This window comes from Photinus pyralis, unplaced genomic scaffold (genome assembly GCF_008802855.1).
Source record: "Photinus pyralis isolate 1611_PpyrPB1 unplaced genomic scaffold, Ppyr1.3 Ppyr1.4_LG1, whole genome shotgun sequence".
Lineage (NCBI taxonomy): Eukaryota > Metazoa > Arthropoda > Insecta > Coleoptera > Lampyridae > Photinus > Photinus pyralis.
Genome location: NW_022170249.1, coordinates 40,100,299 through 40,117,996, shown reverse-complemented (window position 1 = coordinate 40,117,996; position 17,698 = coordinate 40,100,299). Strand labels below are relative to the sequence as shown.

At 34.3% G+C, this 17,698-nt stretch overlaps 1 protein-coding gene across 1 annotated transcript in view; it reads right to left on the bottom strand.

The window, feature by feature from the left end:
• The window catches only part of LOC116170367, a 631,383-nt gene that overhangs the window by 107,201 nt on the left and 506,484 nt on the right, over window positions 1-17,698 (bottom strand). The window contains exon 2 of the mRNA XM_031486726.1: window positions 7,068-7,136. The gene's annotated coding sequence lies outside the window, so the exon portion shown is untranslated. The remainder of the gene's footprint in view (window positions 1-7,067; window positions 7,137-17,698) is intronic.

Below are 17,698 nucleotides of genomic sequence, written 5' to 3'. Positions count from 1 at the left end.
CTTGTTGAATTCGTAACCATACAAAGGTTTCGCAGTGTAGAATGTAACGTGTAAAATTTTATATACAAGGACATTCTGTTTACGAGATACAATGATATGCTGATATTTATTTAATTATGTCAAATTAAGGTTTAAACGTCTTTAAGAAAAATAATCGTAATTTGTAGTTGATTGAAGTTTTAACAAAATTTGAATCCGTGGTTTCTTAAAGATAGTAACCTTTGGGTAAATTTGAAGCTGTTTTGTATTGCATGTATTTTCCCACTGATGAACCCATTAGAATTGGAAATGGTAGAATCAATCAGTTGTTTCATTTAAAGTTAGTTCAGATTTTAATAAAAAGAATCTCCATTTTAGTGGACCCGTTATGATTATTTTTTAGGCGAATTGAATATTAAAATAATGTGCCGTATACTGTTATTAGATTCGATATTCTCAATACATATATATCCAAAAAATTTACCTCAATTTTGTGTTTAATTTTGCAAGCAAATTATAACCCAGAATTTTAAGTAAGTCACCGTAAAATTTGTTTTAGAAAGTAGTCGTTCTTCAGTTAATTATTTTGCTAAAGAATTTTAAAGTAAAGGTAAAGAAAAGGTAAAATTTGATTTCGTTTATATGCAACTTAATGGTCGATAGTCGAAGATATATTTGGGTATTACTTTAAAGCGCCATGCGAAGTAAGATGCATCAGTAGTTGTGGCATTCTTTAACTTAATTGTCACAATAAACGTGTTGAAATTGAACTAATAACCAAGGCATATACGTACCCAGTAACTTTGTTTCAGACTTAACACAAGTTTAACATTCTTAGTAAACGTTGAAGCGCTAAATATGGAAACTTAGTTTGCATGCGAGATAAACTTACACTGTAAACTTTATAAACAAATAGACAATTAGTAAGTTTTAGTATAAATCCATCTTTTCTAAAATAATGAAATTTAGAAAGCACGGAATCCTTAATAAGGATTATGAGGTACTGTAAACTATTTAAGTATTCGGCGTTGTAACTAAAAATTAATTACAACAACTAACGAGACTGCTTTAACGAACGAAGCGAAATGTTAAATATGGCCTTATGCAATACGTAAAATGGGGCGAAAGCGTTGAATAAAAATGATTATTTCGTGTTTAATCGCTTGTTAAGAGAAACCTGCAACGTAGTTGCCTTGTTGACATAGAAAAGAGGCGCTAATGACCGCGCGGACTTTTGAGAGTTTTACACGAATCTGCACTTTTCAACTGGAAATGTTTTGTTGGCGTTTCTTAATTACTAGCAAATAAAAAAAATCGCAAGTCGCTCGTTAAGATTTCATGGATACGGCGAGCTTGCGAATCCAAATGCAATCAATTAATGAGAAAAATGCTATAACGCACTTTAAGTAGAATTGGATCGGGAAGTAGAACTATTAGATAAGAGAATTCTATTACAAGTCAATAATTACGATCTCTTGTTAAGAGCTGTGCTTGGAATTTCTAGTTTGTATTCAATTTAAGCCGACAATGGATGCTGATGAATCAAAGGGATGAACTGCGCCTTACCCTTTACGCACTCTCAGAATACAGAAGTATATTGTCATTGAGTAATGTAAGGCTTGTATGTGTGAGAAGAGAATTACAGTTGCAGACTTACTAGATTTATAGTGTACTGGGTCATCGGATATTACAGTCGTGAGAGCGCCATACGAATTTTAATGTGATTGGAATTTTTGCGAAAATACTTTCCACGGGTCGAGGAGAATGACGGCCAACAAATTGATTTAAATATCAGATGAGGGAAGTCGATTTTTCGTTCTGTTTTTTTGTAAAAATTAGTAAAGCATATAAATTTAAAAGCTTTCAATTAATTTGTTGATTGTAAAAGCTTCTGCTACCCGCGTTGGAAATGATTTTTTCCCTAATTAATTTTTTTACTTTAGGTACTTTTTATCAATCAAACTCTCCGGTGATTTCTTTTACTACTCAGTATTTCGGCTAATAAAGTTAAGTGCTATCGAATCAGCTGTTTGGCCGTTTCCATTTCTTTACACATTTTCAACGTGCCTTGTAAGAATTTCCCGAATTTATCGTCGTCGTGTAGTCTTTTTATAGCACAGCTCACTTATCATTTCTAGCTACAATGCTTAACTTGATTGTTGATGTAAACGAACTTTCCCCAGGAAAAATGCGGGCGGACTTTCAAAATCCAGAAACAAAGCAATTTATATGTTTTTAACACCACGAACAAAAATAATAAATCGTCGCAATATTTTATTTATAGTACCGAAGTGTTTGTAAAGCAATTATTGATTTCATCATTGAGTAAAACTACATGTTTGCTGTTTATGTTATATAGACGATGTGAGAATGTTCCTTATTCGGTTATTTCATATTTTAATTTATAACTTATTTATAACAGCAAGAACAGATGGAATGAATGGCAGGAGATCGATAGGAGTAAACTAAATTGAGGCACGGGGGAAAAGTTTATTTTTTTTAATGCAAATGCAAATGCTTAATTAAAGGAAAATACTAGAGATCATTGCAACAAAACAAATTATAACATTCGATGTCTTTTTTACTAATTCTCGTATGTTATCAATTGTTTTATGCACATGCACACGCGTATTGTCGATACTGCAAAGATACACAAAGATTTTTGAAATCGTGTACATACGTTTAATTATACACTGTATCCAAGATATGGATGTCTATCATGGGGATCTCCGAAACCATAGGAGTCAGGAGATACGACGATGGTCAAATTAAAGAAAAGACGCGCCATTAAAGTTATTATCATGCTTTAAAGAAAACTAGAAAATTCCGATTACGTCCGACGATATGCCAGAAAAACTGATACGCGATTTTCTGGTGAACGGAACGTCGGAAGTGGGCTTCGACCATTTAAACCTGAACTGCTAGCGTCGTATAATATTTAATATAAACTTGAAGCCAACATCTGCAGCGCCATCACTGGGTACGACTAAAATGAGAACTAAATCTGAAGCGCTAAATATGAAATTTCCAAGGACAAGTATATCCACACAAAATATTTATATTATACAATAACTGTTTAACTTTATACCTGACGAATTCATTTATTTAATTTATATAATAAATAAATTTGAGTAGATATAATTTTTGGATAATGCTACCAATAGATCGTGAAATAAGCTTTTATTTAACAAATGTACATGTTTATTGCACCGTCTAACCAATCTCCAGGATAACGTGTATAACATGACGGTGAGGGTGTTACACAACGATTAAAATCCATATTTTGATGATCAGGGAAAGTGTTTAGGTACATTTTCATAGGGGCATATCCGCCATTTATGAATTGAAATTGAAACTGGCTATATACAGTGTGTCCAAGATAAGGATCATGGGGATGTCTGAAACTATAGAAGATACGACGATGGTCAAATTATAGAAAAGTTGTGCAATTAAAGAGTTATTGTCATGCTTTAAAGGGAACCGGAAATTTCCGAAGGTATGCAAAAAACCGAAATTCTACAAGACATCGTTGAGAGATTTTCCATACAACGTTTCGTTCGGAAGAAATCATCACCAACCTTATTTTTTTATATGGCCTGTAAAGAAGTATATACTGCATTGAGTAGCATTTTTGGTGCGAGGATAACTACCAACAACACAAATTTCCTGGAAAATGGAAAATTTGTTCGATAGGTATTCTCGCACGATCCGGGTGTCGTGTCTTCTATGGTTTTGGTCTTCGGAGATTCCCATCATAAACATCCTTATTTTGACACAGTGTATATATAATAAGGCCGTTCCAGCTGAAATATTTTTGTTTTATAACACTTTCGCTTCCGAGTCCAGGCCAAGAGTAGCCATGAGAACCAAGTACTGTAAATTACAGCTTCGACGAGTAGAAAAAGATGCCACCTTTCTGAAAACACTGTGAAAAGATGAACTGGAGTCCTACATATATTTCCTTATTAATGAAGTATATACGCACGTGTAATAGAGTCCATTTTTATATGAATTTTCACAGCGCTCCAAGTTTTATAACTTAACAAACACTGTTATCTTCCCACGCGGTCTCAGTGCTGAGATCCTATATCCTCGAAGACACACGCCAAATTCACGAACATTTTGGGTGTACTTTTCATAAAAAATCGTTATTAAATTAAGTGTTCTTTGTATAAGTATCAATGCAGTAGAAATTTATTGCAAAAGTTATTGAAATGCAATATTCAAATGAATGATATTTTCGAATGTTGTTTAGGTTTTAATATCGCATTTTACTTTATTAAGTACGGTATTTGCATAAACAGGTAATCATAATGAAATTCTGCAATGCAGACCAATTCAAGCGTTTACAAATACGAATATTATTTTCAAATGAATCTACGTTTCACTGATGTACTCGTATTTAAAATTGCATGTTTTTGAACATGTTTATTTTCTTGTGATTGGATTTTTAATAGCAAACTGTTCTTGTAAAACCTTTCTTCATAACCAACACATTATCGTTAACCCAATTACCACTTTTCGTCGCAATATTTTTGGTCGTACTTTAAAAATCTGGTCTTATCACGTAAATAAAGTGTTAAATTTATTGTCTTGTCGAAATCCATTAACTTTTAACACACCTGGTCATTTTATACAAAAATAATGCCTATTAAATGACCTCTAAAGGTAAAGAAATTTTACACAAGAAACACCTGCAAATTTTTTCAACTTAAAAGCAATACTTTCGCATACTGTATCTTGTCCACACAATTAAACCGAAAATTAATCATCTGTCGCGCGACCAATCTTTTTCATATACGTAAAAATATCACAGAACATATACTTTTTATACAGCAATGTGTCGAAAAATATGGAAATTATTATTTGTTGAAGTTATTTAATAATAAATTAGACCAAATGTGGGGTATACATTTTTCAAAACGAATAATTGTGCTCCTTACATTTATAAAATACACTACAACCCTACACATTTGATTTTCTACGCAGAAAGAATGCGAAAGTGTATCGCATTTAAAATAATGTGAGATTATATGGGAGACATACATTATAATTTTAGTAGCTGAGAGTGCTGGGATAAATCTGCAACAAACGTCCTCCACTGGCTCTATTAATGTATTTTTTTGCAGTTTATTCTTTCTTATTAAAATTAGGAATTATATATAGCGGTTTGTGTGGAAATGAGTCAATTTTTAGATATAACAATTGCACTACGGAACAATACCGATGATTCTTCTTGTCCCTTTTAATTAATTGCCAACGATAAACAAAGGAGGTTAAATAAACAAAGCAAAGTATAAAAATTGATTACTCCAATTTGATCGTGTCGTGAATACTTCGATTGATGCCCCGTCTATGTGGTGACTAACATCAAACTACTACAGAAATATATTTACTTTACTAATGGTTACCCAAACAAGGGGACAACTGTGTCGCAAGGGAACTTATATTAAACAATATTGAACCATGTTTAATATTCTAAAAGGCGCATACTTTTCCCATAATCGATTAATAAAAAATAAATGTACTACTGTAACCATTAACCCGGAAAATCTTTCCACACAATATTAATTATTTGCCTTTTCTTTTTACACACAAATGCGATTGTTCGTGTGTAGTTTAAGAACTGTCTAAATTTGTGTTATTACATCATTCGAAAACGATCCCTTGTTGGGATGAATTGTATGCTTTGTTTTGCTACGATTTCATCCATATAATTTTGCTGTATTTTATGTCCTATTCATAATAAAAATAGGTGCCCATTGGATCTGTAATGAATTAAATGCAAATTCTTAGGACAGCTATTATTTACAAACTATCTACTTAATTACCTCGCGTTAACATTAACGACAAAGGCAAAAGATAAATGACAAGAAACTGTAATAGAGCAGTTCTTCACGACAATGTCAAAGATAAACGGCAAGATAAACTAAACGACAACGGCACTTTACAGGTTATCTGCATGTTTGCAGTTCCGGTATTTCAGATAGTTATTTGCGTCGCAGTAGCAGTTCGTCGATTTTAGATACCATGTGTTCAAGCTAACCGATAAATATCAATCTTCGATTCGAAAATGAGTGTTGGAATTTCATCCAGAACAGCGGTACTTTTCAATGCGCGATAAGTCACAAAAAGAGATGTACATCTATAAACTATACCAATAACTGACAAATTTAAATTTATTTCAAACTTATGTACCCCATTGTGAAATGGGTTTCGGATTGCGATAGGTAACATATGGCATGACTTAAACAAAAGTGATAAACCAAATAAGGAATTCTATGAAAACGACTTTACCTTCGGAAAAACGGGACAAATTTAGCATTGCCGCACAATATGTATGCTTGAAGATTTCTGTAGTAGAGCACGTAAATATCAAAAGTGAATTAGATTGTAATGAAAGTTGAGAGATTTCAAAGTCAAGTGCTTCCTATGAGACGAGACGACGTAGATTGTTAGCTGATGATGTCGGTTTGTTGTCGAAACGCGTTTTAGGTTTTGTTTCACGTTTCAAATACTGGAAACTGGAATGGAATACCGAGATGAATGTATTGCCTGATGCAGGGAGTGGGAAGCAAGTAACTAAAAAACGTCGATTGTGAATTAGATGTTTTGTGCGTTTGTTTCATGAAAACTGTATAATTTCGTGATATATCATACGGTTTTTAATGCAAGCGATAAGTCTATCTGATAGGTCATTTCCATGGAAACAAATATGTTCACATAGGACGTTATCTGTCAGATAAGTTTAACTGAAACGTGAAATAGGATATAAATTTGAGAGAAAAACGTTATACAGAAAAAAAAACACCGTGCTGATTTAATATGAAGATTTTGTATAGAATGGTCCTATACTCCGCAAACGGTTATTGATAACATTCACTTTTTCGCAACGCTAAAGCAATATATCAACACATTGCATATTTTTCCAGGTTAAAGCTGATAAAAAATCAATTTCAAATATGGAACTATCTATATTAAACCTTTTCGGCATACAAAGCGATCAATTTGGAATTTCCTTTAAAATCAGTGTATGTCATCAAGTATAGGTAGTGCGCATAGGTATATGGAAATGAAATTTAGCTTACCTCAGATCGCTCTCCCGCAAATTATTTTGAAAAGCCGCATCGAAGAAGACGAGCACACGAAAAGCTCACCTGCAAGAAGAAGTTCAGTTAATCTTATGACTAATTGAGTTTTTGAAAGGGCAGATGCGACGCTTCTAATCGCAATGAATTTTCATTTTATCTCATTAATTTAAAGATTTTACTTACTTAAAACGCAATTTATTTTCTAATAATCCTCTTAAAAAAAGGTTTAGTCAGTATATTCAATCTATATAAAATTATAGGCAATTAGGGAGTGAAATTACGTTATAACCACAATTTATTTACGCCCATATTTTAGATCCGCTTAAGTATTCACTTCGGATTACGTTATTTATTTGCTAATAATAAATTAGGAAGTTTTGCGGAGAGATTCGCGTTTTACAACCTTATAAGCACGCACTTAGTGCAATATCAAGTTGTTATACTCTTTTCAGAAGCTTTTTATAGGAACATTTTACTGGGATAATCAAAAATATTACGAGAGCGATTTTGAGAGGCACCGAATACGGTACGCAAGAAAACGGTGGACAAAATGAAATACCATTTTCTTAATCGCGGACTCGAGAGATGAAAACGGCATTTAGAATTAATTACGCAGAAATTCAGATCTGAATTAATTGCTTTTCTAATTTATGATTTTTTTGAATAAACGTGACTCCCTAATTGCAATTATCCCTTGCGAAACGGCACTTGAATGTGGTATAACTACCCCACAATATTTGCTTATTTGGCGTATTTTAAATCGCATTTACTCTCGAACGAAGTATTCAATTATTCAGAAATTGGAAATTTTATAATGAGCTTTACCTAAGCGCGTGTTTCCTAAAGAGCTTGTCATTCACAACATATGACAACACTTCAAAATTTGCTCGCCTTGTCAGTGACATGTGTTAAGTGACCATTAAAAGCATTAAAGGTGCGCTTTACAAACGCCACGTTAACATTATCCTCCATTTAGAAAGGCTTAGGGGTATTTAGGTTCACAATTAAACCGTTCTCAAGTGGAACATGCCGGTCTATAAGTAACAGGCCACAAGATATGAATTTAAAAAGTAGTAAATCGTTTAAATCTGCCTTTGTTACCGTTGCCGTTATTGTGTATTGAGTCTGAAGAGTGTGAAGATATTTGAGATCTCTTCAGAATTTACGCCGACGGTATCCTTTAAACGGTGTATCGTTATACAGAGAGCAACCGATTCGGTCTTTTGTTAACGACAGCCTCAAGGATGGTATTAATATGAAAAAAATCGATGAATTGCACGGGAATTTTCAGTGCTAGTTAATAGGTGCGGCTTCTCTAAAGTATACGGATTAAAACATTCGGCAATATTATATACAGTGCTGTAAGCGGATCTTTTCAAATATTACAAATAGTGCCGGGGAAAAGGAGATTTTAAAAGCGTGGGTTATTATTACGCGTATATTGCAAGTTCGTATATTACTAGCCAATTAGAGCATCATTTTCGATTTAACGTTTTAATTTCGTGATAAAAGTTGGGAAAAAACCAACTAATAACATCAGGCGCATTCATAAACATTGTAGGAAGATTCGTCCTGATAAATTCACCTGCAAACATAGGCCCCCCCCCGGAATATTTGCCCCCAAGAAAACTTGCCCTATCGATATTCCCCACCGGAAAATTCGTATTGGAAAATTCGCCCCCCAGCAAATTTCGCCCTTGTAGCGCTGGAATACTCCTTTGCCAGCAACTTGTTGCAAGGAAAATTCACGTTCAGGAAAGTCAACCGGTAAAGTAGCCCCAGTAATATTCCCCCAAGAAAAATAGATCTTCACCCCTATTTTTGACCAGGAGTATGCAGCAGTGACTCGAGAGCTGGAGTGACATTACTTTCCAAAAGTGTAAAACGGTATGGTGAAGTAGTTCGTGTGCGCGAAGATATTACCGGAAAATTTTTCTGCAGGTCAATGCTTCAGGAGCGAGGTTTCTTGGAGCCGAAAATTCATTGACGTCAAAGCTTCCGCCCGGCAGCTTTTCCGCACGCGAATCTTCCGAGGGCGAATATTCCGGGGGCGAGTCTTTAGAGAGAATCTTCAAGGGTCGAGTTATCCTAGGGCGGATCTTCCTTTCCTAGGCAAGCGAGGGGGGGAATTTTTGGTACATCTTCATATTTGTTTATACCGTGATTTAATTATAAACGCATAGAGTACCAGTTAAAGTTACAAAGGCAAATAATAATTTTTATGTCGTTTATGTCGTCGCTAAAAGAAAGGTAAATAACATTTGGGTAAATTATTTATAACGATTAGTAGCGACTATATATTTTTCTCGATCTCAAGAGCATGGCACTTGTGGAAGCTTAGGAAGGGGGTAGAAGCTATACAGGGTGTCCAAAATAAGGATCTCTCTATCACGGGGATCTCGGAAAGCATAGCAGACGATGGTCAAATTAGGGAAAGTTACGCAATTAAACAGTTATTATCATGCTGTAAAGAAAACCAGAAAATTGCGATTACTTCCGAAGATATTCCAGAACAAAAGGAAATTTGCCGATTTTGTTTTAAATTTTTTCTGATGCTACTATTGATCAGACACAGAAAAATAAAAACTACATTTTCATTGCCACTCTTGAACCCTACAAGACAGCCTTGAGAGATTTTAATACAACGTTTCGTTTCGGAGAAATCATCATAAGTTTTATTTTTTATATGGCCCGAAAAAATACATACTGTATTGAGTAGCATTTTTTTATTAGGTGCCCATTTTATAGGAAATTTGTCCGATAGGTTGCAATGAACTTCGAGAAAGAAAATGAATTGGCCCCGGCTAGCAAGGGGCAACGGGTCTTCCAGTGAAACAGCCACCGAGGTTTGACAAAGCTCATATCACTTTGGGCGCCAGGCCTAGACAAGTCACACCAAAATGCAAAAAATAAAATAAACAAAAATATGCTTTGTGAATCCCCAGGTAATGGTGGTTATAAAAACTCTTGTCTTAGCAAAGAACAATACGTATACACAATTGATATTTAATTGCATAAAACAATAAATAAATTTGCAATTCGGATCACGGTTACACTTTAAATGCGAATCCATAATGGAAAAGGTGTGAAATTAGAAGTCATCAGGTACGTGAACAATCCCTCTTAGCTCCTAGTTTTTTTTTTTATGAAACAGCCTTTTGTCATGTCCTTACGAATATTCCAACGATTATGAAAATTTCTCATATAAAACAAGTGGTAAAGCCCCAGTAAGCTACAGCGTCTTTAAAGTTTCTATTTTCGGTTCATATTCAACAACCTGATCTTTGGGCTCGTAAAAACGGAATGGCGAAGGTTTGAGATCGATATCTCTTTATTAGTTATAATAATTAAGTTAAAAAACAGGTGAGCTCCTTTCAAAATATTCCCACAAGGTCCAGTTTATTCGCTTTCTATTAAACTTAAATAGTAGATAATTTCCACGGAACAATTGTCTTCACAAACATCCCCGTGGGATTGTCTCCCTTAAACGCATTGGATGAATGAAGACGATCTCAGTGATAGAATCCTTCTTTTATAAAAAAAATATGAGCTCTAAAAGCAAACTTCCTTAAATTTAAATTTTTGTTTCCAAACTAATGGAGCGGATTTGACATCCTTTCGCCCAAAAGCTTAGTATAAAGTTTAGAGCGAAATTTCCTGGAGACAACTCAGCAAACCGGTCACTTCAGTTAATGGTAAACCCGACTAACATTTTGATCAGATTAAAGACAAACTAATAATTTTTACTACCGGAATACTTCACTACAAGGTAAATTCTTTTCAATTAACATTAATTGAATTAGAGATATAATATTTGCGAGTAGGCTTTATAATCATAATATAAACGTTCTTATCGTCTGATATGAGAACTGCTAACGTAATTTATATTAAATTTGACTGGACCAATTAACGGTATTATAATTATATTATTTATTGATTATCAATAGAGGTTTTTAAATCTTATGGAACGGCATTAGGGCAGTTTTAAAGATTAATTATAGTTGACAGTGAGGTCAGAGAAAGAAGAGTCTCTACTTTGGTTCTGTGAATCATAGAACATTTTACTGCAACTGTTAGTGTGGTAAAAAACGAGCCTTCAAATTTTGGTGCTGTAAAATGCAGGACATACATTTCCTAATACCAGTGCGGCGTTCCCGTGGACTTTCGGTCTCGAGTACTGTCATTTATCGCTCGCTCGTAAGTAGACCGAAAATTAAGGGCTCAGTCAATAAAAAGTGAGCGAACCCTTACCGCCCGGGTAATATAAAATGGCAGACAAGGCCAATAAAATCTGGCCCAATAGATGGAGAGTTGGATATCCTTGCGGTTAGTTTGGTCGTCGGGTTTATCAATCGAGGTTGCGCAAGTGGGGTAGAAAATGCTTAGTAGGCACCTGTCCAAATGAGTGACAGAAAATCTTTTTAATTTACCTCTTTGCTACTTCAAATAAAAGAACTGGCAGACGACGACCTATAAAATTGTAACTTAAAATGCCACAAAACACAACCTACAATCTACGGTCCTAATTCGTGTTAGGAGATAGTTTCCTAGCTAGGAGGTCTGGGTCTGGGAGAAGGTGAGTGGTATACACGGTAGTGTATTTAAACCTGCCTCACTACAGTACCTTTGGTATGTTTGCCGTTTTAGTTTGATCATTTGTCGTATAGTTGCAATAATAATGATGTATGCATTGCTACATCAAATAAGCGATAATATGTCATGGTTCATACATGTACTTTTTCGTGCAGACCTTAGATCATACAGTGCAGACAGCATCCGCAGCGATGCTTGACATTGTCTTAAAAGATTGCCCTTGAATTTTGCACTTAAAATTTTAAATAAAGTGTCGGTTTTCCATTTCTGTGAATAATTGTGAAAAGTGTATGTCAACTTTATTGATTTACGAGCTTATCTTAATGTTAAACTGTTGATGAACTCTGTGTAATGTTGGAAACCCCTTTCTAACAGTTGAATTTTTTTCTATTATCGAGAACACTTGCATCACGACAACATCTTGTGCAAAACGTCGTGTTTTTATAGTTAGTATACAGTAATGCAATATGTAATCATAGTAATTCCTATTTGGAACTCATTTATGAGAAAATGATTAGATTTAACAATAAAAAATACGCATTGTTATTTGGACCAGGATGTACTTTGTAGTTATTACATAAATTTGCTTTTTAAGCACTTATTTGGCGCCCACACAATTTGGCAAAACACTAATCTTGTTGTTTTAAAACATCAGCTACCGAGTGCCATAGCGTCATTAGAAATATAAGAACATTTTAAAAATCTTCATGAGTAGAATTTGGGTTGCTGCCAGTTTCATAATTTCCTTCATTGGCTTTTGAGGTAGCAGTTTCCCATAACTTAACCTTTGCGTGAATGAGTAAATTGATTGACCAAACATAAAAGGAAAGGTTGCAAAGAACCGAAGCAGCCAATCTCAAATTCCTCATTGAATGTCAGGTTAAATAACGGTATTAGCTAAATTTACGTTCGTAATTTGGGCATTATAGAACTGAACCTATTATAATCCATTCAATTAATCGGCATCGAAATAATAGTAGTGCGGTTCTCATGCATTGTTAGAGACCTTCTTATATCCAGATATCAAACGTGCACATCTATCAAGCTTTAAAAAACGCCACGTATTTTCATTTGTGTAACAAATTTAATCAGTCAGTCTGACGGATGTAAGTCTATTAAGAAGAAATGAGACGTTTAACGTAATCCTATAATCATTAATCCTCAAAGCAGTATTAGTTTAGTCACAAGATTTCGTAGGTTTAAATAACTGACCGTCCTTGATCCCTACCAATACAGATTAACACGAACTTCCTCATTACAAATAATTCTAGTGCACGAAAATAAGCAATTATTTTCCGTTTTATTTGCGTTGGTGTTATGGAGATGCGTGAAGGCGCGATAGCCTACGGTCAAGCCCACGCTTACCCCTGCAATAACGATACTTCTTATGAGCAATAAGCGCCCGTGAAATTGTTAATGAATTCAAATTTAAATTGAAATAGGTTTTTAAATGGACGGAATAACAATCGAAATATGTCAATGTCGACTACGAGCTAATAGAAACAACCTTCTCTGAGGTATGTATATTTTAAATAATCTTCCGAGATAATCTCGTACGTAATTAACCCCTTTCGTGTATAAATATGTAACGAGGAAATCGTGCACACATGTAGGGTGATTATCTGATTTTTTGGTTGAAAATGTGACCAAATTTACATAGGACAAACTATAGATCCAATCTAATCGGGACAGACATGTACTTTTCCATTATACGTAATTAATGCGTTAATAGAACGAAGACGAGGGGGGTTGCAAAGGCAAGTGTTATGTAAGCAGCCAGGGGAGCATTTCGGCATGTGTAAAGCCCCAACATTATTGAAATACGAAAATTGGAAGGATCAAACGTAGATAAACCGCTGAAATTTAATACACCTACCTCTCTTACAAAAGCGGCACAGTGGGTGATTCTCAGAGTAGTTCTTACACCACGGTTTACTATGTTTAGACCAAATCTTAAAATTAATCATTCTATTAATTATCTCCACGCTTTGTGGTCTTGGTATGTACGCTGTGCCTATTTTATTGCCTTCTTCCATTTGGCATACTTAAAGAATCTTAAAACTTAATTCAGTGTTTACTAGCCCCTATTGTTGACCTATTGACACAGTCCTTCATGTCTAATATGGATTAATTGTGTTCGGTTTTTTTCTAAACAAAATTAGCCATAAACAAAGACATTGGACAGCAACATAATGAGCGGAAAGATTATTCTTGCACAAGCTCAGTACATATACCGGAAGAATATTAAAAAATACCTACAACCATTTTGAAGAGATATGGAAGAACACAAATGGCATATGAGCGCATTTCGACACTTTTACCTCTAGCGCTCCTAGATCAAATGTAAAACTGGAACCGCCGACCGATTTGATGTGTTTGTCGCAATTCAATTCAATACTTTAACAAAGGTAATGACTAAAGTGGATGGATGAAAGATTAGTAAGAGAATTTTTTCGTAAAAAAATCCCGCAAATTGAAATGTTTTGGAAATTCACCTTTATCCGAAAATAGTCCTGTTTCGTTGCACCCCGCCACCTGTATTAATCAAGTCTTAAATTTTGGATTACGCTTGTTCGGTAGAGTTTTGAAGGGTCATTTCTAAACCGTAATTTGAACGAGAATTAATAATAATAATAATAATAGCGATTTAATGCCCAACAGAGAAACCTCCAATTATAGGACACACCACAAAACGTACAGACAAAAAAAATACATCTTTTAGAAATAAATACATGGATAATTAATAAATATTATTTAACTAATAGCTACAATGGCTACTAAATTAAACAACGTTTGCGGTAAATGAAAAAACAAAAAACAAAATTTGAATACATAAAGCTTATGCGAAAGAAACAAACTGACATTTATCATTATGATACGGCCAATTTGACATGACACGACAAATTTTTTTCCTTCAAATCTTGACAGTAACATTGCAATTTCTGTAGCTGATTACAGGAGTACAACAAACAGCGTATAATATACCACAGGACTAAACTGCGTTCTAATCTCTCGGGTGCTCAGCTACGTTTCGGGCAACAATCTGCACTCTCCAGATTAAAACACACTTTAGTTCCATGGTATATAATATACTAGAGATGTAACGGAAGTTCGATTCCGATTCCGAAAGAGCGGAACTTCCGATTGATTTTGCACTTTCGATTCCGATTTCGGTTCCGACAAATTTTAATCGAATGTTATACTTGCTTCTTTTCGAATTACTTAAAATTTCGATTCGGACGAATCTAATTAATCGTAGGAAAAAGATTGTGTTTTGTCGGAAATTTCATTTCATTTCATTTCATTTATTCAAAAACTTTGCAGAACAACAGGCAATGCCCAATAACTGTTCTGCAGACCAATTTACAGTTAACAGAAAAGATAATAATAAAAATTAAAATAAAAATAAAATAAAATTCACCAACGCTAACTTACTGATTTGTAATATTATGTTGACAATTTCTAGATGTTATTTAAATGTTGTTTCAATTGTGATAAGGACACACCAAATAGTCGCAGCTCAGGAGTTGGATCGTTGCATAACCTCATCATGCGATTAACAGGAGAGTTACGGAAAGTATTAGATATGCATATGGGAACTTTAAATAGAATTGATTTTGGTCTAGTTCTATGATCTGAAGTATAAAAATTAATTAATTACAACAAATATGGTGACTCTATTTGCCCATTAACCAATTTATAAAGAAATATTATTGCCGAATTTCGTCGACGAACTTCTAAATCACAATAGTTGTATGAACTTAAAAGATCGACGTAGTGATGAAAGCGAGGATATATATACTGACGTGATTCTGTAGTGTAAGCAGCGAATAAATTTATTTTGTATTCGTTCTATAGCATGACTATATTTCTGTGTATGCGGTGACCAGATGATAGATGCGTACTCCATCTTAGATCGACACAGGGAATTGTACAGAAATTTATAGGAATTTAACGATTTAAAATTTGATGTGGATCTAAGAATGAAGCCCAAGGTACCGTGTGCCTTTTTTATAAGATCGTATATATGCACAGTAAAGTTTAACCTGTTATCGAAAATCACTCCCAGGTCTCTTTGACAACTGACATTCTCCAGACGCTCCCCATGCAACTTATAAGAAAAATGATAGTCCGTCTTTTTCCTTGAGAACCTTATGAATTTACACTTCGTCATGTTTAAGGACAAATCGTTAATTTTTACCCAATTTGCTACTGCATTTAAATCTGATTGTAACTGTAGACAGTCGCCTACATTAGTAATTTTACGACTGATCTTAACGTCATCTGCGAATAGCAAGGGAGTACTAGAATCCACAACATCTGGTAAGTCGTTAACGAACAAGAGAAACAGGAGAGGACCCAAATTCGACCCTTGAGGCACTCCTGACAAAACTGGAAAAGGAATGGATTGCGCCGACCCCCATTTAACATATTGTTTACGACTTGACAAGTAAGACGCCATAAATTTAAGCAAGTCAAGTGAGAAACCGAACCGTGCCATTTTAGAAAGCAAGATATCGTGATTAACACTATCAAAAGCTTTGGACAAATCCGTAAATATTGTGTCATATTGACATCCATTGTCCAACGCTTCTGATATGCTTTGATTAAATTCAATTAAGTTTGTTATGGTTGATTTATTTCTTACAAACCCATGTTGTGCACATGAAATATACTGCTTAACATGGCCATATATTCTTTTGTATAAAATTTTTTCAACAATTTTTGCAGGAGTGGAAACCATGGCGATCGGTCGGTAGTTTCGAATCTCATTTTTAGAACCCGATTTGTAAATAGGGCAAATTTTTGTGGTTTTCCAAATTTCAGGAAACGTCTTTGTTTTTAAGAACGCATTAAACATTAAGTGTAAAGCTGGCGAAAGAATATCTTTACATCCTCTAAATATGTATGGAGGTATACCATCAGGACCGCACGCTTTCTTAGGCTTCATTTCTTGTATCGCATCTATCACCTCCTCCACAGAAAGAGTTTTCAGCAAATCGTTAGTTACGCAGTTGATAGAATTATTTAATTGAATATTGAAATTTGATTTATTTACATATATTAATATTGTTTAAGGCGTGACATATCTCTTCTGTCTTCGATTACGGTTCCGATTCCGATTTCGGTTCCGATAAACCAAATTTAAAAACTCCGCTTCCGAATTTTGTTTCGATATAACCACTTCCCTTACATCCTTATAATATACTATTGATGGATATGTGCCACGAGAAAATTCTATAAATTATTTTTAGTTTGATATCGCAAGGGAAAAAATCAGAGATCCAAAAGGAATTCTCTAAAAGGTATGTCGAAAACGGTATAAAACGGTCATAAAAATCAGGAAATATAAAAACAAAAAGAAATTTACAAATGTCGCCAACAAAGAAATGCTACAACTTTTGATATTTCATCGATTTTAAAAAAATTGAGTTTGATTGAACAATCTGAAAGAGCCCATATAAAAACCTATACAACCCAGTTAGTGCCATGCCATCTATCTCTTCTAATGGGTAATGGCAGAGCAAAAAGGTTCAAATTCAAAAATGTTGGCACTTGGAGATGTAGCTCAAATGAAACAAACTTTATTTTATTTATGCACGTAAGTTTTTCCAGGAAACATCGGAATATCTCCAGGTTATTTGAAAATCATGTTTGCAAAACTTCTACTCTTTAAACTGTTAATGTACAGGGTGGTTCAAATTTGTGGCTCACTATTGCGATCTCCGTAACGGTAGAGATAGGTGTAGGTTAAATGGAAATGATTAAAAAATGTTTGAAAATAACTGAGATGAGTAAAAATCTGAAAATGTCAAATTTCGTTTTGATTGTTCTGCGCAGCCGCTGGAACGGGGATTTTTTGGGGGAACAATATGACAGACAGACAGAGTGTCGATTACTTGTTTACGAGGTTTGTTGAAAAGAAGGTATACATACCGGTTTTGGAGTGTTTTTTTTCAAGTGTTTTTTTAAAATATTCATTTTTTAATTATTTAAATCTCGATTTAAATTTTGCTTTGAAGTTTGTGTATCCG